The sequence below is a fragment of the Martes martes genome (assembly GCF_963455335.1).
Source record: "Martes martes genome assembly, chromosome: 16".
Taxonomy (NCBI): domain Eukaryota; kingdom Metazoa; phylum Chordata; class Mammalia; order Carnivora; family Mustelidae; genus Martes; species Martes martes.
In genome coordinates, this window is record NC_137904.1 from 34,746,049 (window position 1) to 34,773,042 (window position 26,994).

Consider the following 26,994-nt stretch of genomic DNA (forward strand, 5'->3'; position numbering starts at 1 on the left):
CTGTTGTCCAGCACTGTGGTTCATTTTGACAACTGTTAAATGCCTACTCTGTGTGGCTTTATGGCAGGCTCTAGTGACATGAGGATCTTAACCAAGACTTAGTCCACTATGGTTTTTGGCTTCCCCAGCAACCAGAAAGTGAATGGTATTAATAGAGCATCTTCTGATTCAAATCCATTTTATGAATTAAACCTTTTGAGATCTAAGTGCAGAAAGCCCCCCAAACCACTGACACTCCTCCCTCACTCCCCATGTATCCAAACAGGTTCACGGGCTGCCCATCCTCTTTTGTTTTCATTGGGATCATTCCAAACTGAATCACCAGAATGTCAACTGTTGACATTCCTCAAACTTAGAAAAATCCCCATTCACTTTAGGAAACTTCTAGATATAGACTTAATTCTATTAATTCTCTGAATTCCTTGAAGTCTTGTGTACATGTCCAGAAATGCTCAATATACCTTTAACCTTTCTGAGATGGTTCTCTCAAAATTCCTGCTAATTCAACATCACTTTGAAGGCCAGTATGAAGTCTAAGGGCAAATTTATTTTTTTCCTTCTGCTTTCTGAAAAATGACGTGGTCAATGAGGTAAAGGATTGTGAGGTATTCTAGTTTTATTGGAAACACACTTCTGGTGAATTTATGAGGAGATAAAGTCCCTCATCATACTGAGATCATCTCTGTATTCTTTAATACAGTTCTGTATTAGAAAATAATGTTTAAAATAACCTGTGTTAGGAAAATATCTTGAAACATTATCTGGCTATGTAGCCTACAATATGCCACCAAAATAGAACTTTGGATTATTTTCCTTTATTGCAAGTGAAATGCTTTTTACTTTACTTCCCAATTCAAATCTATAAGTTTTTGTACAGATGTCTGACTTCATTATACACAAGCCTAAATTCCTCTCCTTTTCCTGTCCTTAAAGGCAACATGCCACCCAGTTCTTCCAGTTGAGATTTAGAAAAATATTTAAAACAAGTAAGCAGGACTAACTACATGCCAGTGTCCATCAAGAAAGCTTGAAATGGATAGATAGGAAGTTTCTACAAGGGCTAATCAAGGCTGTAGTAAGAGAAGAGAAGCTCTGGAAAAGCATTTGCCTCATGAGAAACTTCAACAGTGCTGAAATGGATTCTGCTTACACATACAGGCACCTATGTTTTTAAGGTATTATATCCTATAGAGTCTGATTCCCTAAAGAAATAAATTCAGCTGCAAACCTCCATGCTATGTATTGAAAGAGGGGGCAGATCTGCTGGAAAAGATACTCCCTTCTCAATCCTCCAGGACTTTTATTTCAAATTTATTTATTTTATTGGGGGGGGGGTTGCTGGGAGGGGTAGAAGGAGAGGGAAAGGAAATCTTAAGCAGACTACCCCCAAGCATAAAGCTTGACCCAGAGCTTGATCTCACGACCATGAGATCATGATCTGAGCTGAAACCAACTGAGCGACTCAGGCGTTCCCTCCTCCAGAAAATTTTTTTTACCTTCATGATATCTACAGATATATCCAGCCTGCTGGATTTTAAATGTTTAATTTTTATATCTGTCTTCCCCTTCAGATTGTAACCTCTTGGAGGGTAGACTATGTCTGATTCATTTGTATATTTCCACCATCCACCTTAATGCTTCTTGAATAAATGATCTGGTTTCCTTTGTGGGCACAGCTGTGGCAGATCCCTAGCAGGAGTGTCTGGATTTATTAAGAGTGACTCTAATATCTCACAGCAACAGAATTCTAATCTTTGGTGACTTAGCCAGGGCAAGAATTCTGGTCATCAGGATCTGACATTTGGACAGGATTGATATTGTTCTTTTGTCTTTCTTCAAAGGTTTATTGTTTATTGTATCCATAGGCCTCGCTGTGCGAGTAAATAAATACCTAGGAGATTGGATATGCCTTTTGTATATCTTAGCATCTTAGGTTGAACTGCCCCAACAGATTGTTCCCTCTGAGAGTGGTAACAGTGTTCTTCTATGTGATGGTTCCTGCAAATCTCTCACATTGCTCTCACAGCCAGCATAAGGTAATGCTTCTTTATCAGAACATCTTATAGCATGCTTTACCACAAGAATCTCTTTGGGGGCTTTCCCGGCTTTCCCCTTTTCTTCTCATTTATGTAGCTTTTGTCACCTGTCTCCATTCATAACCTCAGCTCATTTTTCTACCTGGTTGCTTTCTTCCTGAATTATTTTTGTACTCCCTATTATGTCCATTGTCTAATAAAATAGGATGTAATAAGGTGATCCTCAAACTTTTTCCTTCACTTTTAGCAGCCACTGAAGCTTGAAAAAAGGGCAAATAGAACTCTTAATCAATAACCTCGGGGAAAGAGAAACACAAAATAGATTTAGAAGGTCAGAATGTTCTTCTAATCAGTGTGAGTCACTTCCCAGCCTCCAGAACAAAAGCATCTGTGGGTCTCAGGGAACAACTGTTTTCAAGCCTTGCTAACTAAAACAAGTTAAGCTCCTTCTCCTTTATTTTCTCTTAAAAATAATCAATGTATTTGAGAATCTTCAGCTAGCTTCTCAGTAGATGATACTGAGATCTCAGAAGGCTAAAAATAGCTCTCTGATGTTGTAGAAAGAACACCAGGCAAGAAATCTAGAGAACTGGGTTCTAATTCAAACTCCATCATTCTGTGGTTTTAGGCTAGTCAGCTGAACTCTGAATCTTGTTTCTTGATCTATTAAACTGAGGCAGAAAATAGTCCCTGCTTTTCACTGGGTATTTATAAAGCCATACACATGTATGTATGCATGTATACATGCATAAACACACACATATTTTGTGAACCACATACCGCCGCATATGTACTACATTTTAGGTAATTATCATTATACTTTAAAGCTAGCTTGGCACCTTACAGCCCTTATAGACGAAACAAACTAGAATGAACAACCTAGACTCTGATTTTTGTAGCAGAGCTGGTTATATGAAGTTGACCAAATCATTCAAACTGTTGGAGAAATTCCCCATTATATGAGATGGGGATAATGAGTATCTCTGGCCTTCCTCCATAAAGTTTTGCTATCTGGCCCAAGGCTCCACCTCTTCCCCTAAAGAATGATACCAGGAAGATTCACTCTTCAGGGAGCAGAGCACACCTATCTGCTTTCAACTCACTCTTTACCCTAAGAGTCCATCCAGACAACACATTAGAGAACAAAACATTAACATACTTAGGCAAGACATACCTTGTATAACAGTTGGTTCAGGTTGGGGTAGGAGGAATTGACATTTCTTTACACTAGGATACTTCACACTAGGGTGTGCAATTTGGTACTCTAGTATTTTATAATAGGGTACAGAATAACTTGAAGTGATCCTAATATACTCTCAGCTTAAGTCATATCATAACTTTTAACTAACTTCCTACCTACAATTTTTCTATTACATAAATCACCTAGGACTATAGATTCAACCATGACCTACACTGACAAGGCTTGAGAGTCAAGGGGAGAAGATCATGAGTGGGTAGAGACTCAGGTACATGACATTAGGATATACAGTGATGCTAGGGAACCCAGAAACCAAGTCTGTGAGCACGAAGGAGGGAATGCAGATATGTGTGCATGCACACATGTACACACAAACACACACAAGTGTACACCAGTGAAATGGCATCAGGGCCATGAACAAATATTGCCACAAATATTACCTTTCCCAGTGACCTCCTCCATCTATGGTATACTGGTGTGTTCTGATTTCAGGAAAACCTATTAGAGAGGGGCCTTGCTTCATAAGATTGAAAACTTCTGAGTAAATATAGCTCAATGAATCTTTTATGACTTGCATTAGGAAACTCATCACAGTGGAGCCTTCCTGGTTGTAAGAAGTACACCCTTGAGAGCAGGTGGTCACACTGCCAGGGGCACATCCTCACCAAGACCTCAGTATAGAGTGGCACAGGGTGGCAGCCCACTCTGAGATCTCTAGAAAACCCTGAAGTTTCTCTAATTTCATGTTTTCTCATTTATCAAATTGGGAGAGCAAATGTTTTCTCACAGCAGTGAGAGTATTAAAAATATATCTTTTTATTAACTTGGAAAAACAAGATATGGGTTTTCAACAAGATATGGAGACATGGGTTTTCCTTTGCACAGAGTGAGCTGCTTCTCTGTGTATTATCCCCACAGCTCAGAAGATTCAAACTAAAAAGAAATGACTACCCATTACAGGTCTCCTGCAAAGAGCTCTGACTGTGGATAGGGAATGAAGCCACAGATCTGGGTCAAAGGGATCTGCAGTTATATTTTTTAATCTGAGAGGTTACATACTTGGATTTTTAAAGGTTAGAATATATATTGGTAGATTTGAGGATGATAATTTGCATCATCAAAGGAGTCTTCACATGACCAAAGAGTCACCACAGCATTTCCTTAATTGAGAGTTTCCCACCAAACTTTACATCTTTAAGTCACCTGTGTTTGTAGAATCACCACTGCAGTTAACTCTGGCTATAACCCTGTCCTAGAGGAACAAACTATTGATCATATAATGAGGCAGTTCTAAACTCCTTAGTAATTAATGCCCTTGGAACAGGTCTGAGACTGGAATCCACTGAAACAGGTCCAGTCCTAAGGGAAGACTAGCATACTTCATATAAAAAGAGAGAAAGAGAGGAGGAGGGGCAAGATGGCCCAGGAGTAGGAGACCCTATCTCAACCAGTCCCCTGAACTGTGCTAGGTATCTACCAGAGCACTCTGAAAACCCATGAAATCAGGCTAAGATGTAAGATTATACACTTCTGGATCTCTATGGGGGCAAAGGATCATCAGTGGAGAGGTACAGAGGAGCTGGGAGTGCACGGACAGAAATGGGAGGATAAATAGAAGGGGGAGGGAGCCATCAGAAGTGAGCCATTGGAAAGTAATACCCCAATGCAAAAGTGCCCATGCTTGGGACCAGCGATAGCTGGGCGATGGTTGGCTGTGAGACGGGAAGGGACTGATAACAGCACTCAAACAGAACAAAGGGACTCACAGGACAATTGCTGGGACTGGGTAGCCGCAGGCTCAGACCTAATCCCATGGTCCCATGATGGGGGCTGCAGCCCCCACCTGCATGCACCTGAGAGGACCCAGTGGGGACTCAAGTCAGCAGTCCCTGGGGCTGGCTGCTGCTGTGGCCACCACAGCCACCTCTGCTGCCTCCACCTCTACCAGGGCTGAGGGCACTTGGCATGGGCTTGAGTTGGCACTCCCTGGAGCTGGTAGCGGCTGCAGCTACCACAGCCACTGCCACGTCCAATGTGGCTGAGAGGACCTGCCACAGACTTGAGTGAGCAGTCTCTCAAATGCAGCAGCAGGACCAGTATTGCTTGCGGTTTGGGTGGCACCAGGTACAGAGACAAGTGGGGTCTCAGGCGATCACTGACACAGTGGCTGGGGGTGCACACTGCCTGTGGGAGGCTGCAGTCTTCACCAGAGTTTGCAGAGGGGGAGTTTGTGTGTTCTGGACCATTCAGAGAAGAGCAGACAGTGGCTTCTCTCTGAGAAAGAGGTCTGGGTGCAGACAGTTTACTTTGCTCGGACCCCCCGAAAAGGCGCAAAAAGCTGCCAGAGAACAAAAGTCTCCAGAGAACATAAGTCCAAAAAAACAGTTTCCACAGAGCACAGCCCCTTGATAATGGGCAGGGCAACTCCACCCAAACAGGACTGACTGAAAAACAATGCAGCAGGCCCCTCCCCCAGAAGACAAGCTGAAAGAACAAGAGGACAACAACCACGGGGTCCCCATAAAACTGTAAAACCCCCAAAATAGGGGAAAAAATATATTAAGCTCCCAGTATTGCCTCACAGCCTGTGTATTTCTTAGATACTTTTTAAAAATGCTTTCTCATGATTCTTTTTTTTTTTACCCATTTACCATTTCAACTAGCAGTTTAATATAACATATTCCATAGTAACTTTTTTTTTAAGATTTTTTATTTATTTATTTGACAGACAGAGATCACAAATAGGCAGAGAGGCAGGCAGAGAGAGAAGAAGGGAAGCAGGCTCCCTGCCAAGCAGAGAGCCCGATGCAGGACTTGATCCCAGAACCCTGGGATCATGACCTGAGCCAAAGGCAGAAGCTTTAACCCACTGAGCCACCCAGGCGCCCCTCCATAGTAACTTTTTAACTTTAACTTTTTTCATATACTTTTTTAAAAATTTTTTAATGTATATAGATACAAGCATCAATGTAGTCCTTTTTCCCTATTCAATACTACCTCTATATTATATACCAGTTTTAATTTCCCTGTATCTCTGGAAAATTGAGTCCTCTAACAAAGATAATAAGACACACCGAGGAAGAACCGAAATACCCTTCCTTGCCCACACTGAGGGATTATAACCATCTTCCTGTAACCTTCCCTTTTTATTTTGTGTTTTTCTTTTTTCTTTTTCTTTTGTCAGTCTTTCTGTTTTTGTACTTTATAAATCTTATTCTTGGGGTTCATTTTGGCTGGGTTTTTTTTTTTTTTTTCGTTTGTCAGTCTTTTTATTTGTTCGTTTTGTTTTTGTACTTTATAAATCCTACTCTTGGGGTTCATTTTGGCTGAGTTTTTTTTTTTATTTTTTCCTTTTTCTTTCTTCTTGGCAGTGACTTATGATTGCTACAAAACTTTCCAAGGTGCACCCTGCCTGGATTGTGGTTGATATTTTCAGCTATACATCCCTGAACCACCTCTCACCAGAATGACTAGGAGGAAGAACCCCCAATAGAGGAAAAATGCAGAGACTGTGAGCTCTGCCACAGAACTAATAGATATGGACACAAGCAAGGTGTCGGAAATAGAATTCAGGGTAACAGTTATGCAGACAATGGCTAGACTGGAGAAAACCATTAGTGGCAACATAGATTTTCTAAGGGCAGAAGTGAGAGCTGATCTGGCAGAACTTAAAAATGCTATCAAGAGATCCAATCTAATCTAGATACTCTAACAGGGTAAATGAGGCAGAAGAGTGAATTAGTGATCTAGAAGACAAACTGACAGAAAAGAAGGATGAGGAGGAGGCCTGAAACAAATAGCTTAGAATCCATGAAAATAGAATTAGAGAAATAAATGATGCCATGAAACATTCCAGTGTCAGAATTATTGGGATCCCTGAGGGGGTGGAAAGAAAGAGAGGACTAGAAGATATAGTTGAGCAAATCCTAGCTGAGAATTCCCCTAATCTGGGGAATGGAACAAGTATTCGTGTCCCAGAGGCAGAGAGGGCACCCACCAAGATCAACGAGGGTAGAGAAACCTACTGGCATGTGATTATGAAACTCACGAACCATAAAACCAGAGAAAATATCTTAAGGGCAGCTAGTGGGAAGAGATTTCTTATGTACAGAGGGAGGAACATCAGAAGAACATCAGACCGGTCCACAGAAACCTGGCAAGCCAGAAAGGGCTGGCAAGACATATTCAGGGCACTAAACGAGAAGAACATGCAGCCAAGAATACTTTATCTGGCAAAGATGTCATTTAGAATGGATGGAGAGATAAAGAGCTTCTAAGGCCAGCAAAGACTAAAAGAATGTATGACCAACAAGCCATCCGTACAAGAAATATTAAGGGGGGGGGGGTTCTATAAAAGAAGAAAGACCCCAAGAGTGATATAGAACAGAAATTTAGAGAGACAATCTACAGAAAGAAGGACCTTACAGGCAACATGATGACAATAAAAACATATCTTTTAATAATCACTCTCAACGTGAACAGCCTAAATGCTCCTGTAAAATGGCACAGGGTTGCATATTGGATTAAAAAGATAGGACCCATCCATATGCTGTCTATAAGAGACTCATTTTGAACCCAGAGATACATCCAGACTGAAAGTGAAGGGATGGAAAACCATCTTTCATGCCAACGGGCCTCAAAAGAAAGCTAGGGTAGCGATTCTCATCTCAGACAAATTAGATTTTAAGCTAAAGACTGTAGTCAGAGATACAGACACTACATCATTCTTAAAGTTTCTATCTACCAAGGAGATCTAACAATTGTAAATATGCCCCCAACATGGGAGCAGCCAACTGCATAAGCCAACTGTTAATCAAAACAGACATACTGACAAGAATATGTTAATTGTAGGGGATTTAACATGCCACTCTCAGCAACAGACAGATCATCTAAGCAGAAAATCAATGAAGAAACAAGAGCTTTGAATGACACACTGGTCCAGATGGACCTCAAAGATATATGCAGAACATTCCAACCTAAAACAACAGAATACTCATTCTTCTCGAGCACACATGGAACATTCTCCAGAACAGACCACATACCAGGCCACAAATCAGGTTTCTACTGATACCAAAAGACTGAGATTATTTCCTGCATATTCTCAGATCACAATGCTTTGAAACTGGAACTCAATCACAAGAAAAAGTTTGGAAGAAATTCAAACACTTAGAAGCCAAAGACCATCCTGCTCAAGAATGTTTAGATCAACCAGGAAATCAAAGAAGAAATTGAACAATTCACGTAAACCAATGAGAATGAAGACACATCAGTCCAAAACCTATGAGATAGGGCAAAGGCAGTCCTAAGGCGGAAATACAGTGTCATCCAAGCCTCAACCAAAAAAAAAAAAAAGAAAAAAAGAAAAATCCCGAATACACGAACTCTCCTTATACCTTAAAGAACTGCAGGATCAACAACAAAATAAGCCTACCCCATGCATGAGAAGGGAAATAATTAAGAGTAGAACAGAGATCAATGAGTTAGAAACCAGAAATACAGTAGAACACATCAATGAAATTAGAAGCTGGTTCTCTGAAACAATTAATAAGATCAATAAACCACTGGCCAGACTAATCCAAAGGAAAACAGAAAGGACCCAAATAATAAAATTATGAATGAAAGGGGAGAGATCACAACTAACACCAAGGGAATAGAAACAATCACCAGAAATTATTACCAACAGTTATATGCCAGTAAGTTAAGCAACCTAGGAGAAATGTAGCATTCCTGGAAACCTATAAACTTCCAAAACTGAATCAGGAAGAAATTGACAACCTGAACAGGCCAATATCTAGTAACGAGATTGAAGCAGTGATCAAAAAACAAGAGCCCAGGACCTGACGGATTCCCTGGAGAATTCTACCAAACATTAAAAGACGAAATAATACCTATTCTCCTGAAGTTGTTTCAAAAAAACAGAAACAGAAGGAAAACTTTCAGACCCTTCCTATGAAGCCAACATTACCCTGATCCCCAAACCAGACAAAGACCCCATCAAAAAGAAGCATTCCAGACCAATATCCCTGATGAATATGGAGACCAAGATTCTCAACAAGATCCTAGCTAATAGGATCCAACAGTACATTAAAAAGATTATCCACCATGACGTGGGATTTATCCCTGGGATACAAGGGTAGTTCAATGTTTGCAAATCAATCAATGTGACAGAACAAATCAGTAAGAGAAAAGAACCACATGGTCCTCTCAATTGATGCAGAAAAAGCATTTGACAAAATACAGCATCCTTTCCAGTTAAGACTCTTTGTAGTATAGGGATAGAGGGAACATGCCTCAACTTCATAAAATCCATCTATGAAAAACTCACAGCAAATGTCATTTTCTTTTTTTTTTTTTTTAAGATTTATTTATTTATTTATTTGACAGACAGAGATCATAAGCAGGCAGAGAGGCAGGTAGAGAAAGAGGAAGGGAAGCAGGCTCCCTGCTGAGCAGAGAGCCCGATGCGGGGCTCAATCCCAGGACCCTGGGATCATGACCTGAGCTGAAGGCAGAGGCTTTAACCCACTGAGCCACCCAGGCGCTCCACAAATGTCATTTTCAACAGGGAAAAGCTGAGAGCCTTCTCACTGAGATCAAGAACATGACAATGATGACCACTCTCACCACTATTGTTCAACATGGTACTAGAAGTCCTAGCAACAGCAATCAGAAAAACAAAATGAAATAAAAGGTATTCAAACTGGCAAAGAAGAAGTCAAACACTCTCTCTTCACAGATGACATGATACTTTATGTGGAAAACCCAAAAGACTCCACCCCCAAATTACTAGAATGCATACAGCAATTCAGTAATGTGGCAGGATACAAAATCAATGCAGAGAAATCGGTTGCTTTCTTATACAATAACAATGAAACTGTAGAAAAGGAAATTAGAGAATCAATTCCACTTACAATAGCACGAAAAAACATAAGATACCTTGGAATAAACCTAACCAAAGAGGTAAGGGATCTATACTTGACTAACTACAGAATACTCATGAAAGAAATTGAAGAAGACACAAAAAAATGGAAAAACATCCCATGCTCATGGGTCAGAAGAATGAACATTGTTAAAACATCTATGCTACCCAGGGCAATCTATACTTTCAATGCCATCCCAATCAAAATACCATCGGCATTTTTCAAAGTGCTGGAACAAACAATCCTAAAATTTGCAGAAATCAGAAAGGACCCCGAATCACCTAGGAAATGTTGAAAAAGAAAAACAAAACTGGGGCATCACGTTGCCTGATTTCAAGCTTTAATGCAAAGCTGTGATCACCAAGATCACCAAGTATGGTACTGGCACAAAAACAGACATATAGAGCAGTGGAACAGAGTAGAGAGCCCAGATATGGACCCTCAACCCTACGGTCAACTAATCTGCAACAAAGCAGGAAAAAATATTCAATGGAAAAAAGACAGTCTCTTCAGTAAATGGTGCTGGGAAAACTAGACAGCTATATACATCCTCTTACACTATACACAAAAATAAACTCAAAATGGATGAAAGACCTCAATGTGAGATAGTAATCCATCAAAATCCTAGAGAACATAGGCAGTAACGTCTTTGACACCAGCCACAGAAACTTCTTTCATGACATGTCTCCAAAACCAAGGGAAATGAAAGTGAAAATTAACTTTTGGGACTTCAAGATAAAAATCTTCTGCACAGCAAAGGAAACAGCACAATAAAGAGATAATCCACGGAATGGGAGAAGATACTTGCAAATGATACTACAAAGGGCTGATATCCAAGATCTATAAGGAACTTCTCAAACTCAACACCCAAAAAAATCAGATAAGTCAAAAAATGGGCAGAAGATATGAACAGACACTTCTCCAAGAAGTGTCTGTTAACTATTTGTATGTCTTCATACAAATAGTTAACAGACACATGAAAAAATATTCATCATTAGCCATCAGGGAAATTCAAATCAAAACCGCATTAAGATACCACCTTACACCAGTTAGAATGGCAAAAATTAACAAGGCAATAAACAACAAATGTTGGAGAGGACCTGGAGAACGGGAAACTCTCTTACACTGTTGGTGGGAATGCAAGTTGGTGCAGCCACTTTGGAAATCCCAAAGTGTGGAGATTCCTCAAAAAATTAAAAATAGAGCCTGCAATATGACCCTGCAATTGCACTACTGGGCATTTATCCCAAAGATACAGATGTAGGGAAAAGAAGGACCATATGTACCTCAATGTCCATAGCAGCAATGTCCACAATAGCCAAACTGTGAGAGCCCTTCAACAGTCGAATAGATAAAGAAGATGTGGTCCACATATACAATGAAATATTACACAGTCATCAGAAAGGATGTATACCCAACTTTTGCATCAACATGGATGGGACTGGAGGAGACTATCCTGAGTGAAATAAGTCAAGCAGAGAAAGTCAATTATCATATGGTTTCTCTTACTTATGGAACATAAGGAATAGTATGGAGGACATTAGGAGAAGGAAAGGAAAAGTGAAGGGGGGCAATCTGAGGGGGGAGATGAACCATGAGAAACTGCAGACTCTGAGAGAAACAAATGGAGGGTTTTAGAGGGAAGGGGGTGGGGGATGGATGAGCCTGGTGGTGGGTATTAAGGAGGGCACGTATTGCATGGAGCACTGGGTGTTATATGTAAACAATGAATTTCGGAACACTATATCAAAAACTAAGGATGTACTCATACAGTGATTAACATAACATAATAAAAAATCACAGTAAAAAAAAAGAGAACAAGAGAGATACACAGGTAGAGTCAGAGGTCAAGGGCTCTTTTTAGTTTATTTTGTTTTTGTTTTTTACTAACTGAAGCAACTATAATAACTTCGGATATTCTTCTGATTCAATGGCCTACGTGTTCCATGCAAATTTTTATTTGGATAGTCCTCAGACCTCCAGGGTATCCTAAATGTAGTAACGTTCTATTTCAAAAGATACTTCTGGAAACCTCCTGCAAATTCTACATGTCAAGGCTATACAGATGCTACTTATTTCAAGACAGAGGGAACAAACTAACAAATAGCATTACGGATGGTGACTTGGGAATCAGTACCTTACGCTCAAAGCTATGTGCACGGCAAAATAGTCAAATGCAAAGTGAAAACTTCCTTCTGCCCTCAACCTGTCTGAATTTTTTGACGGTTCCCTCTGGCTCCTTGAGTTCTCTGGTATCGTGTAGAATTACTCTTTATAGAATAGAGATGGGTGGGGTGCCTGGGTGGCTCAGTGGGTTAAAGCCTCTGCCTTCGGCTCAGGTCATGGTCTCAGGGTCTTGGGATCGAACCCCACATCAGGTTCTCTGCTCAGCGGGAAACCAGCTTCCTCCTCTCTCTCTGCCTGCTTCTCTGACTACTTGTAACTCTGTCTATCAAATAAATAAATAAAATCTTAAAAAAAAAAAAAAAGAATAGAGATGGGTTCATTTTAAACTGCCCCCTCCTGCCTGAGATGCTACATTCGATTTCAGATAGATGCCTTCCTGCTTCTGCAAAAATGTAGTCCTTTAAGTGGCTCATGGGGTAAGAAAAAAAAAAAATGGAGTTAAAAGTCTGACAAACACTCAGATCAGCCAGCCTCACCCGTCAGTCCGAGGTTTGACAAGTCGCCATACAGAAAAGCAGTCATTTGGAGGCGGCGCTGCTTGCCAGCACGCACATCAACTTTCGGAGAGGGCAGAACCCCAGCTGCCTGAACACTCTCTCGGGCTGCATCTCCAAGAGCAGAAAGAGCTCTTCAGTTTCGGTGAAATGAACTTTCCCCCCCGCTAATCAAAATGCCACTTGGTTGGCTGACTGAAATATCCTCTGATCCAGTAAACCTGCACACCTTTTCTCAGCTACCCTCTGCCCAGGGAGAAGTCAATAAAGAAAAAAATGCAAATAAATTAGCATTCATCGCTGCTTATCTAGTATAAATATTTATAAGGGAAAGATGCGGCAATTTTGAGTGATACCATGATTTTGGCCCCACAGAAACAGTTAAAAAACAGCCATACTTGTGAGATTGCACTTTGCGTTTTTTTTTTTTTGCATTTCACATCACCATAATCACCTAATAAATATTTAAATGGACCCATTTGCTGTAACTATAAAAGAACCGTGTAAACTTGTTGTCATCTAGACACATTAGCCGTGGTGGAGTCAATGAATTTCAACAGTCACTTAATATTGCAGCCACTAGCTACCTTAAAACTGCCAGCTACGGCCTGCCAGGAAGCTACTGTAACAGTCCTGCTCGCTAACTCCGGAGCAAGACACGAGCTTCATTATGAATGCGAGCATTGCCGCTCTAATTAGGCCTGGGAGAAGTTTAACAACCATCCTACAGTCTTGCTGCTGACAAATATAAAAATAAAGCCTTGTTCGAATTAGCAATGTGAAGTGAGAAGGTCTAGAAGCACCAACTGTCTGACCAGCCCTGGAACAGCTCTAATCTATAGTGGGGTTATTTCGGTTCATAAACTGCTAGTATGTTACCTGCAGGAGGTCTCCCCTGTAAAATGAATTATAGTAAGCTATATGTGATAATTAACCATGCATTAGCAAATATCTTGAAACAGGGAGGCTCTGTTTTCTCTGTATTTTGACTAATAAAAGCATGAATTTGTTCAACAAATGATCATTTAGGTTGTAGGATTCTAACCATATTGGAAGGACACAGTGAGTAATACAACATTGTGCTGGTCTAAAGGGTTTCCTTACCCAAACAGGCTGCTTAATAGACTGGCTCCATACTATGATGCTATTCACAGACCTAAAAACCACAGCGTTGAGAAGACAAATACAATATACATTAAAAATAATATGAACCTTGTGCTCTTATTTACTTTAAAATTACTCTATATGTGACAATTAAAAAGAAAAAAAAAGTGGCCTAAGTTCTATTTCAGAAAACATTATATTTCATTTAAAATAATTTAAAAACAACTCCCATGACTTCGCAACAATTAAAAAATATATATAATTGTACGATTTTTTACAGAGCTGTTTTCTGAGAATTTTCTTCAGAAGGTTTTAAACATGCTCTGCAAATGAAAATTAAATCACAACACTGAAAAAAAACCCCACTAATTTTCTAACTAATCCATCATCCAAAAGGATGCACATGAGCACAGCTAATGGATATCGGTGACTAGAGAAGTGTTTTGAGTGCTAGATTGGCTGGGCTCTGGGAGGGTGCTGAGAAGGGGTGTCATCTCCAATCATCAGGGTGTTCGGTGACAACAGGAGCCCAGGTGTTTCCACCATTACATGAAGCTGTGAACAGAGGCTGCTGGCATAGGAGATGGCAATAATGCTTTCAATTAGCAGACTTTCCCCTTGTCCTACAGGACCTGATTGCTTTCTTATAAAAGGTAATATTCTCCCCCCCCATCTTCTAACCTCACAGTTAAAATGCATATTTATATGCAGTATATATAAACACATGCACACATACTTACACAGATCTAAAAATAATCCAGACAGACCACTAAGGCAGCTTCAGATTTTATCCCAAGTATGTGACCAATAGTTCTGCTTTAAATAGTCTACCCAAACCCATCAATAAGTTGAGGTTATCCTGTCTAAGCAGTTTCAAGAGTTTATGTGTTTATACCTAAATTGGTTCCATGGGATAGTAATAGATGTTATGCTAAAGAAATTCTGTGGTTAGATATATATGAGAATCTCTGGATTAAGCAAAGTGACATAGGTTTCTTTACTACAGGACTTCTCAGAGCCTTTACTACCACCTTGGGAAATACTGGCTCAGTGTAAACGTTAGGTACCCATAGCTAGTCCTCATTGGAAAGAGTATCCAGCATTACAAAAAGTTTCCCAATGATGCAGAGAGATGAAAAGAGATGCTGATTCTGAAGATTCTCTGAAGGACCTGGTGGGCTGAGGGACAGTCACCAACAAATCTGTCCTTCCAGTAAAAGGACAGAACTCCCTATACACAGTAAGAGAACACCTAATCCTATGTGGGGCTGAGGGTTTTCCTGGTTTGGCTAAGCAGCTATCCTTTTGATAATCAAAACACACTTCAGCTACAAGCCATTCACCCACTCTGGGTTCTGCAGGAAAATCACAAGGCAGACACGATTTACATCTCAGCAAAGAATCTTTCTTTTCCATGTTAAGTCAAAGCATTTCTACTCTCTATCACTGAGCACCTATCAGGAAGGAACAGGTGGGTGGCAACTAGCCTTTGTAAGGGAGGTAAAAACACATCTGCCTCCACACAGTCTTTCTAGCTCACACCATCCTCATAGCCTGGTTTGATGTGTGACCATTGCCTTTTTGAGCAAGAGCTCTCTTTTCACCTCCCAGTATACTGGGTGGCTGGAACCCAGACTATGAACTCCAAAATCTGCACATTGAGTAAAGATCCTGGAAGGGAAAATGGAAGAACACTGGCATTCAAACAAGCTCCAGACTTGGCTCTGTGAAGTCTGGGGGTGTGGGGGTTGGTGTAGGAGCCTGGAGAGATCCACTGAAAGGAGAATAAATGTGGATCCCGCAGGTACCAACAGGTTTAGCAACAGCAGAAGGATGGTGGCAAAGGAATGATCTTCATTACCAAGCTCCTTAGTAATGCCCTCTGCATCTCTCCACAAACATGTTTTGCTGAAATTTTTAAGAATTTTAGTTTATGTTCTTGAGTAAGATTAGAATTGTATCTAGAGGTGATTGGAATTTCTCAGTGCTGGGCTTCAGGCTCTCATAAAGTGTTTGTGGGAGTTTGAGACCACATGAGAAAATAATGTATTGTGATAAGCTGGTCTTAAGTTATGTTCCCTTGTTTGGTGGAAAAGGCTCAGGATGAGGATCAATTAGATAGACATGGGTTCAAATCCTACCTCTGCCAGATACCAGGGTAGTATCATTAGGCTCCCTGAGCCTCAAGATCCTCATCTATTAAGTTGTGATAACAAGATAGTGCATGTAAAGTGCCCAGCACACAGTAGGGACTACAGACCTACACAGTAGGACTGTGTAAATAACGGTCACCCCTCACTCCCTGTCTAACGCTGCCTGATTTATTCTGCAATTACACCCTAGTGCTATGAACCAGTCTAGACATAGGTAGAAAGAAGGAGCATATCTCTGAGCATATGCTTAAATAGTAGCTGGTCTTTCTGAGCATTTATAATAGATGTACCAAGGCTTCGTGCAAAGCAGTTTTTTTTGTTGGTTTATCCTATTTAATCTTAACAACCTCCCTAAGATTTGGAGATTCCATTTCTAGTCAATGAAAGTCAAAGATTAAAAATAAATAAATAAATTCCTGGTGATGAGAGTGGTTTCTTTCACTCCCTTCTGCTGCCATCAAGACTGATCTTAAAGCCCTGTACTGTTTCTGCACTATTTATTCATCAGAATGGTATTATTGATTGGGCTTGGGAGCGAGTGTTAAGAGTGCCCCCTTTTGGTTCTTGAAAGCCTTACAGCCTATCTGGGAGAATTAGGTGTGAAGCCTCCTTAGGCTCTTTCTTTGCAAGCGCATTCAGGGTTATTTGTGTCTCGTACCGTTGTGTCCCCTGGTCGGTCTGTATGTGGGTTTTACATTCCTTAATAAAGTAATAGACATGAAAGAATTCTGTGGCTGACGCCAGCAGCCACAGAGAACACCAAGTCTAAAGTCAGCTAAAGGTAAACATATGGAGCCATCCAAGGAATGTGGCAATAAAAATTGGAACATATGATGGAGCTTCCCCTCCCCCCCTCTATTTTTCTGGGATAATTGTGTCAAGGAGCAGGGAAAAAGCAGCTCTTTGCAGACAGCAAGCCTTCATTGTGATCTGCTGTCCTCTGGCAGGGGGAGCTAGTCAAAGAATCTTTCAAGAAATAGTTTTTGTTTTTTTTTTCCCCCGACTTGAGTGTTCAACTACCAAAAATCTTTCAAATCAAATCCAAAGACAATTATTTATTTTCCAGACTTAATTTAATAGCAAAAACACCCCTGGAGGACTGAATGTGGTATTTGACTTTTATTTGGGCCACTCTGGGCATCACCAGCGGCTTTATTCTCCAAAGTGTGACTTTGCAGAGAGCTCCATGGCCCGCAGAGCTGTCCAGGGGCACTGGCTGAGATCCTCACTCCCGCGCAACAGCAGCCCCAGGGGCCAGGCCAGAGACAGCACATAAATAACGCTTCTCAGTGCAAGTTAGACTTGGTATTTCTTCCCGGTGGCTCATACTCTTCATGCTCATGGAGGGGAAAACATGACCCCAGTCTGTCCCCAGACCACCTTCCCAGCCTTGTCTGACACTACAGTGGCCCCACTGTGGACCTGTTCCGCCCCTGTCATGTGAGAGTAGGTGATGCCTCCCCCTCTCATCCAGCTTTTGCTTCTGCTATGCCATCACCTCTGTCTGCAGCATCCTCATCTCTACCAATCACATTAGGTTTTGTTTTTTTTTTTTTAAAGATTTTATTTATTTATTTGACAGACGGAGATCACAAGTAGGCAGAGAGGCAGGCAGAGAGAGAGGAGGAAGCAGGCTCCCCACTGAGCAGAGAGCCCAATGCGGGACTCAATCCCAGGACCCTGAGATCACGACCCAAGCTGAAGGCAGAGGCTTCAACCCACTGAGCCACCCAGGCGTCCCCACATTAGGTTTTAAAATATGTGCTATGGAGTTCAAGTGATGGATTAAAATCCTGACTTCATTATTTACTACCTATATGTTCTGGATAAAGTAAACTGGCCTCTTGGTGACTCCGTGTGTTTCTTCATTTGTAAAATGAAAACTATACAGGACCAACTCCCTTTATAGGACTACTGAGGATGAAATGTGCAGATGCTTCAGCCAGTATCTGGCACATAATAAGCACTGTGTAACTTTCAGTTACCATTATAATTATTATTAACCCCACTATGGAAATCCCACTCACTCTTCAAGAGACACATCAACCTCAGTTCCTCTATGAACAACTCCCCCCACCCCCCACCCCCGCCGGGAGGTTCCCTTTCCAGCCTCCTTTTATTCAATTGTTCTAGCTCCTAGGTTTTCATTCCTTTATTTCGCTGTTCATTAGTCAGACTCAAAATAACTTCTTTCAGTTAGTAGCCATTTATTAAACACATACAGTATGCAGAGCACATTGCTGGAGATACAACCATGGACCAAACACAGGAGTTCCTTCCAAGGAGCCAAAATACAAGGGAAGTCATGGCCAAGGCTGATTTCAGTAGGAGGTTGAAAGTGCTTAGTGCTATGAGGCACACACAAAAAAGACGTCTTTGGCTAGGGAGGGGTAGAGATGAAGGAGAAGTCAACATAAGTTGAGGTGATGAGGGAATGCTTTATGGAAAAGACAGTGTTGCAGTAGATCCTTCAGGCTTTGAGTATTTAAAGAAGGGAAAGGAGGTAGGGAAGGGCAAAGGTAGAGAGGACAAGTGACTATTTACACTATCTGTCACTCCAGCTAGGGTGTCAGCTCCAAGAAATCAGAGATTAATTCTAAAACTCTACCACCTTGCCATTAGACACGTTAAGAAGTCACTGTCAGGGCAGGAAAGGGAACCAAGAGCAGTATGAGCTAGGGAGACTTGACAAGATGAGGGGAAAGGGATAGCCCCTGGAGGATGGGACTGGGAAGGGCAACCCATTAATCTCAGTGAAAGATTTGGTATCTAGAACATTCTAGGTGGTATCTAACACATGTAAAATACATACACAGACAGTATGTATTGAATGAGTAGTCCAGCAGAAGTCCAGCTTCTGACTGAAAGAGAAGGTGGGCTCTGCCCTAGGTCATGAATTGGCAGAGGTTACAGACAAGAGAGGAAGGGTGGGTTTAACACTCTAGGCCCAGAATGCACCTCGGAAACCAGCTCCCTGCAGACAAGGATGTCTAGGCCTCTCCTATGCCCCAGTGCCAGGGTTGTAACTGTAGGCCACCGTGTTGAGTCTAAGGGATGCTACAGCCTGAATGTGTGTGTAGGCTATAGTCTACTACTACTTAGTAGCATAAGAGAAGCATGCATTTTGGAGACATCAGACCTGGACTGAGCTCATTAGCTCTGTGGCTGAGCAAATTATCCAATACTCTCAGCTGCATTGTTCTCATTTGTCAAATGTGGCAACTGATACATAATATACTAGGGTCAAAAGAGAGCACTATGTAAAGGGTCTAGGGTGGGTTCACACTAGCAGTATTGGCAACACCTGGGAATCTGTTAGGAATGCAGAGTCTCAGGTCCCACTCTGGACGTGCCACATTAGAATCTGAATTTTAACTAGACCCCCTGGTGATTCATAGGCCCCTTAGAGTTTGTTTGTTTGGTCACAAGGTGTGACTGATTCCAGCCTAGATTCAGACCAGCAGAGATGTTTTCAGAAGGGTTCTTACTAGTTCAAGGTCTGAGTGGGGCTGACCCACCAGGGAATGCCTCTCATAAACTTTTGTAGGTTTGTAATGACTTGCACAATGCCCTACGCAACATGCACATATCCACACACATAATGCACACCAGGCTTTCTGGAAAAGCCAAACATAAATTTGTTAATCCATGAGCAATGAGATTTGTCTCTTTATGCCTAATTACTCTTCACTTCTTGCCTCGTTCCTTTGGTTTCCAACCTAGCACACCTTGCAATTTCACACTTATAAATTTGCTTTCCGCTCACTGTACTAGTAGCTATTAAACACGGCTGTCTTGATTCTCACTGGATAAAGGCCCACACTCCCTGCTACAGTGAAAATCTTCTGTGTCCTGCTGAGAAGCCTGGGAGAGGCTCTGGTCTAAACTAGGAGAATGGAGGTCACCAGGAACCCTACCTCCCTTTCTGCTCTGGCCCACCGATGATTCTGGCATATCACCTCCTCACAACCCTCCCCCGACCCCATCATCCTCAAACCAATCCATTAAAATCCCATTTTGTGTAGTATTGGCTCCAATCTCCCTGTGCTGCATTCCCAGAGTTCACTGATTGAAGAGGCAGCCCCCCTACACCACACAGTATAGGCAGAAAGAGTTAAAACATGAGCTATAGAATGCAACTGGCAGATTTAGTACAAGTTAAAAGGTCTTGGACCACATATGTAGTCACTTACCATCTGACCTTGCATAAGTTATGTATCCTACCCAAGCCTCAGTTTCCCTGTGTATAAAGTGGGGAAATAATTGTACATGTTTCAGTGGTATCATCCATGTAAAATGCTTAGTATAGTTCCTGGCACCTCATGAGTACTCCATAAATGTTTGCTATTAATATTAGGCTCACCTTATACAAAGAGGTTACTCTCTGCCCTCCTTTTCCCATTTAATAAGCAAACAGACAGCTCAGACTTGGAATTGAGTTCTGGTGAGCTCCACCCAAATGGAAGCCAAGTGGTGCCTCATAATCCCTGAAAAAACAACAGGTAACCTCCAAACTACACACCCAAAGGAGCCAAGACCAATGCTTTAGTGCCCATTAGTCCTCATCTGGCTTTCTATAGGAAATGTGACCACTTTTTTTCAGCAACTATAATTTGTGGATTAATTAGACTATTTGATTTTCTTTCTCTTTCTTTCTGATGGCCAGAGGGCCTCATTAGCACCTCCATTAGCATTTGGTCAGGGAAGGAAGAAGCAGTGGTAAGTTCCAATAGTCTGAAGCAGGAGAAAGGAGCAGAAGATGAATTAAGTTTTCTCTCCGGGATCCTGAGTGTGAGATATGTAGAGGGGTGAGCAATTATCCACGCATGCATCACATGTTTATCCAACTCCAGCTGTGTGCACAGTACGCTTCTAGGCATGGTAAAGGGTAGAAGAAGCAAATCATACTTGGGGACAACAGCAAATACACACAGAAAAACAAATCCACGATATGGAAGTAAAATAACAGTAAAAAAGCAGATTTCATTCACGTTTCCTCTCGGAGTCCCCTCATGCATAAAATGAAGAACTTAGAGTATAGTAAAATCACAGACTTTCAAGATTGAAAGGAACCATGGAGTTCTTTTATGCCAACCTTATTTTCTTTCATAAAATAATGGCCTATCAGAATTTGACACACCTCCAGAGACAGGACTCCCGCTATCCCAGCTATTAAGAGATAACTCATAATCATATTTAGATTATATTTTACTGAAACTCTATCTCCCTGTAACCTTCTCATGTTGGTATTACTTCTGAAAGCTGGCCAATTCTCAGAAAGCCAATACTCAAAGAGTGGCCAATTCTGCTAGTGGTGGATGCCTACTATGCCAATTTGCAGAAAGCCAGTCTGTTTAATGTCCAGGCCTGATCTTCAGCTGGAAGGCTCCAGTAAGGCTGTGCAAGTTGCTACAGCATTTTGTACCAGGGATAGATAACCACTGCCCAACCTACCTCCTCGAGTCCCCACTATGACCCCAATATCTCAGCACCTTCCCCAAAACTTCCTTAACCTTCCCATGATCCAGAAACTAAAGGCTTGATGCCTAATACATCAAGGGGGTACTCTAGGGCTTTAGGAGGGCCCTACAACCAATATCCATCCCTCTGACTTGACCTTGCTTGTGCTGAATTGATTACCTATATTTTCACATCATTCCTGTGATGTCTTTACTCTCTGGACCAAATGGATTAACCCTAAGTATCTTTCTACAAGTATTTGGAGATAACCGCCCAACTTACTAACTCTGAATATTCCTCTTGTTTTTCTGTCACTTCTCATCTGAATTCAATTGGGCCAATATCCCTCCTTGGTGTGATATCGCTGTTGAATGCTGAACAAGACAGAATGAAGAAGTCTCATTGCCTTGCAGGGGATATGTTATATGGCCATATAGCCATAGATAATGACACCTTTAAGAGGCTTATCACATAAAGTTCTAAGACACCAAAGATAGCCAAACACAAGGCATTATAAGACTAATGTCCAGTTCAGGATTAAGCTACTGAGTGCCCTCAGCTCACAGGAGTGGAGATCATTAACAGCTAAAGTGCTGATTTTGGTGGATGTTCAACTTAAGATTCTTGAGGAGGAGCAGAGGAAAATTGTTACAGGTGGGAAAGGAGAGAAAGCGAGACATCTCCAGGGTTGCACTGAGGAAAAGTGATTAGAACACATTGGAATAAGATCTTCCAAAAGGAAGTAGGGAGAAATGGAAAAGGTGAAAGGGTCAGGTGGGGGGGGCCAGATGCTATTTTACAAGTAATGCGGAGTCACAGAAAATTTTAGCTGGGTGGGGCCAGGTCATAGTGCCGTTCTAGAAGGATAATTACTTGATGTTATGACAAAGAAACTAGAGAGCCAGGCATACGGGTTAAAATGTCAAGGGAATGGGAAAGAAAGAGATAGATTCAAAAAGCATGAAGAAGGGGCGACCTAGGTGGCTCAGTCCATTAAGTGTCTGCCTTCAGCTCAGGTCAGGGTCCCAAGGTTCTTGGATCAAGCCCCACATCAGGCTCCCTGCTCAGCCAGGAGTCTGCTTCTCCCTCTGCCTCTCCTCCCTGCTCCCCTGATTCACCGCCCTGGTTTGTGCTCTCTAACTCACTCTCTTTTTCTCAAAAAAATAAATAAAATCTTTAATAAGGCATGAAAAGCTTGGAGTAAGTGTGATGGATGACCAAATGGATTATAGTAGAGGGAGAGGGTGGGGCAAGGGTTAAAGGAATAAAGAAAACACTATATATCTGAGTGTAGGGGACCAGAAGAATAAATAGCACACTGAGATGGACAGGACATTCAAGAAAGGGAGCCTGGTAATGGCAAGTTAATACACAAATCTCCTGAATTCCATGTGATGGTATAATCCTCTATGGAGCCATCAAGACAACACCTGGAATTATGAAACAAGTAGTACATTCTAGAAAGCTCTATCAGAGTTAATTATTCATTTTATAAATTAGAATTCTGACTTTATTTTCATGCTTGACCCAGTGTTACCTGGCAGGGCTTGGGTAAGCAGGTGGGAGTATTTCCTCAGTTAGGAGGGTTCCAAGGACTGCATTCAATTGTAAATGGCAGATCCCAAGATTGCCAAAGGCCATTAGAAGCATTCTGATAGGAATCAAGGTCAACACAAGGAAGAAAATGCCAAGAGTTAAGTCCAGGGGGAAAAAAAAAAAGGGAGGGTGGGGAAAATCTGGTTTGTGGAAGAGCAGAGTAACATAAGATGTAGAAATAGATTAAGTCGAGCAGTGTAAACCCAAGGCCATGTGTGAATGGCATACTGATACTGGAGAGCTCCTTTTTATGAATGATAATGGCAATGATGACAACCTTAGGTGATGACAAACTCAGCTGAGTAATGGGATAGAGACGGTAAACCTGTGTTGAAAGAATGAATGTGTGTTGATGATGGAAGGATGCAGCATCATTTGTGCATTAGGCTTGGCCACAGGAAACCTAGGTGGGTATTTGAAGCTACAGTTCATAGACATAACATCCTTTCCAGCAGTGAAAACATAACAAAGAAGGATCTGACTGCTACAATCTGCACAGCTGTATGCAGTGAAATATTAAGAACTACCTTTTAGTGGGAGCTAAGTGCCAAGTGTGATGATGATGCCTTTTCATATATTAGTTCTCAACACTGCAATAATCCTAAAAAAGGAAGATGAGGACACTGAAGCTGAAAGCGATGAACAAACTCTAAATGACAGGCCTAGGATATAGTTCAGGATTTTCTGTTCCTCCATGCTTAGTAAAATACTCATTTGCTCAAATCTAGGCACAAAGCATGTGGGCTAAGTTATTAAAGTGTGACTGAACTTAGAGCATAAGTCCTTACTCTTCTACTTTACTGAATTCACATGACATCACTCAAATAGGCTTTAGCTTTCTCTGTCAAAGACAAAACAAAACATGTCCTACATGTCCTTTCCCAGCTTGTTAATGCCCTATACTCTGGACTCTTCTCTACCAAGCTTGAAAGAGTTGGACCCTTTCTAACTCCATTCCATCATTTTCCACTGGCCTGGTGCACTTCCCCACACCACTGCACCACAGAGCTTTCCAGAAGGTCACCAATGACCACCAAGACTCTCAATCCAGAGCGCCTTCACCCTCGTTGACCTGAGAGTGGCATTCAAAATTGCTGACTGCTCCCTTCCTTGAAATGCACTCTTCCTTTGGCTTCAGAAACTTTACAAACTCTTGGTTTTCTTCTTACTTTTTTGGCTGCTTCTTTGCTGTCTCATCTCTCTTTAGTTTGCCCTTAAATGTCAAAGTTCCTCAAGGTGCAGTCCTAGAAGGTCTTCTCACATCACTTTTTAAAGCTCTTCCCCTAAGAAATTATGTCCATTATTTCTTTATGATCTATGTGACCCCCAAATTTATATCTCTAGTTCAGATCTGTTCTGCACTCCAGAGCCATATACCAGACTATTTATTAAAGGTCTTACAGATTCCTGAGGATCAAGGTCTTCAAAACGGAAATCACCTTTTTCTGTCTTCCACCAACTTTGTCCACCTTCCCAAATCTCCTATTCCTAATCTCAGGAACGCACAACTCTCCTCCAGCTGCCAAGGCTTGAAACATTTAACTGCACTCAATACTTTCTGTATTGAGTCAATCAGTAAGGTCTCTTGATTTTATTTCACTTTTTTTTTAAAGATTTTATTTGTTTATTTGAGAGAAAGAGAGATAGTGAGAGAGAGCATGGGCAGGGGGAGGGGCCAAGGGAGAGGTAGAAGCAGGCTCCCCTCTAGGCAGGGAACCCGACAGGGCTTGGTTCCAGGACTCTGGGATCATGACCAAGCTAAAGGCAGTCGCTTAATCAACTGAGCTACCCAGGCGCCCCTTGATTTTATTTCTTAAATAGTTCTCAAATCAACAGATTATAAGTTCCTTGAGGACCGAGACAAAATCCTTTTTACTTAATACATCATATGGCACTTAGCAAAGAGTAGATTACATAAATAAATGAATAAATGATGTAATCTTGTCACTTCTTACCATTACTACTATTGCCCTTCTAATACAAGCTGCTATTATTTCTGAGCTGGACTATGCATCTCAGAGGGTTGCTGGGAGGATTAAATGTATGTTAATATATGTAAAATACTTGGACAGTGTTTGGTACATTGTATGTCCTCAGCAAATGCTAGCCATCATCATCAGTAGTCATAGTAGTAGCTGTAGTAGTAGAGATACTGACAAAGAACATAAGTAAATGCATTGTCACACACTCTGAGGTATAAATACATCTATTTGATTTTATAATGAAGATATTTCCACGTAAACTAGCATTGCAAAAAGCATCTGAAAAGACGTTGTGGGAAAACTGAAACCCTCATACATTATTATTGCCAGGAATACTTGTGTGGCCTTTTGGAAAGGAGTTTGCCAAACAGGTCCTCAAAGGGTTAAACATAGAACTACTATATGACCTAGCAAGTCCATTCCTAGGTATATATCCAAGAGAAATGAAAATATATAGTCTCACAAAAACTTGTGCATGAATGTTTCATGACAGCCAATAAGTGTCAGTAATCCGAGTGTCCAGCAATTGATGTATTGATAAAGATAATGTGATATATCCATAAAATGAAATGTTATTCAAGAATAAAAAGTACTGACACATGCAATGACATAAATGAACCTTGAAAACATTATGCTAAATTAAAGAAGTCAGTCATGAAAGACCACACGTTGTATGATCCCAATTATAGGAAATATGCCAAATAAGCAAATCTACAGAGACAGAAGGTAGATTGGCCAGGTTACCAGAGCTGGGGAATTGGGGAAATGGGAAGTGACTACCAATGGGCACAGGGTTTCTTTGGGAATGATAAAATGTTTTAAAATTGACTGTGGTGATGGTTGCATAAGTTTGTACTAAAAACCACTGGATATTAACTTTAATTGGGTAAATCATATGGTATGTGAAATACATCTCAAGAAAAAAGTTAAAGGCCTACAGGATGAAGGCAGAATCTATTCTGGGACATCATTTTTCTCGGGGCCATTCCTTTTCCAATTCCCATCTTGGTTATCTCTGGTGTGACTGAAGAACAGAAAGTCTAATTTGTTAAAAGTAAATTACCATTTAAAATCTTCTCTAGGCAAACCTCCTGCTTAGCAAAAACTTCTAGAGAAGATAAGTACATTTTGCAAATGCTTTGGGTAGCATTTCTGTGGCCTGTTCCATAAAGGAAAAACTTCAGGTCATACATTTTAAGTACTTTTGCAGTCTCCTAATGATTCCTGAGAGCTCACAATCTGGTTCTTTCTCTTTCTCCTCTATTAGGTAAGAATAGTCCCATAATGATGCAACTAAAATCAGTCACCCCCTGTAAAGTTACTGAAAGAAAGCCAATCACACCATTCCTTAGGACCATATCCATTCATTTTAAAACCAACAAAGAGAAACTGGGAGCAAAACTGAGTAAGGTCAGGCCCTCCTTAAGGACTAGCGGACACAGTGGTGAATAAGACAGACAAAAGTCCTATTCTTATGGAGTTTATAAATCAAGGACAAAATGATGAAAATAAGGCAAGGTAAGGTATTTTAGATAGTGGTCAAGATGAGCCCACTGGAGAACTTGAAAAACACTTTCTTTGAAGTAGAACATACATTAAAGAAAACAGATAAATTTTCACAAAATACACACATTTGTATCACCAGCATCCTAAAAACCATCTTCATGCTCCCTCCCAGTCACTAATTCCCAGAAAGGTACCTCTCCCATGAGAAGGTAACATTTGACTTAATATAACCTATTTTGTCTCAATTGGCAATAACTATATTGAGTTAAATGTGTAGTATATTGTACTTAATACAAGAGATTATATTAATTTAAAACCTACTCTTCTTTTAGCTTGTGAATCCCTTGCACACAAAAAA

The 26,994-nt window shown here is 41.0% G+C and overlaps 1 protein-coding gene across 1 annotated transcript in view; it reads right to left on the reverse strand.

Annotated features, from left to right (window-relative positions):
• Window positions 1–26,994, reverse strand: part of ANKFN1 (ankyrin repeat and fibronectin type III domain containing 1) — a gene marked incomplete at its 3' end in the record, with an annotated part of 408,951 nt that overhangs the window by 314,698 nt on the left and 67,259 nt on the right. The gene's annotated exons all lie outside the window — the stretch shown is intronic.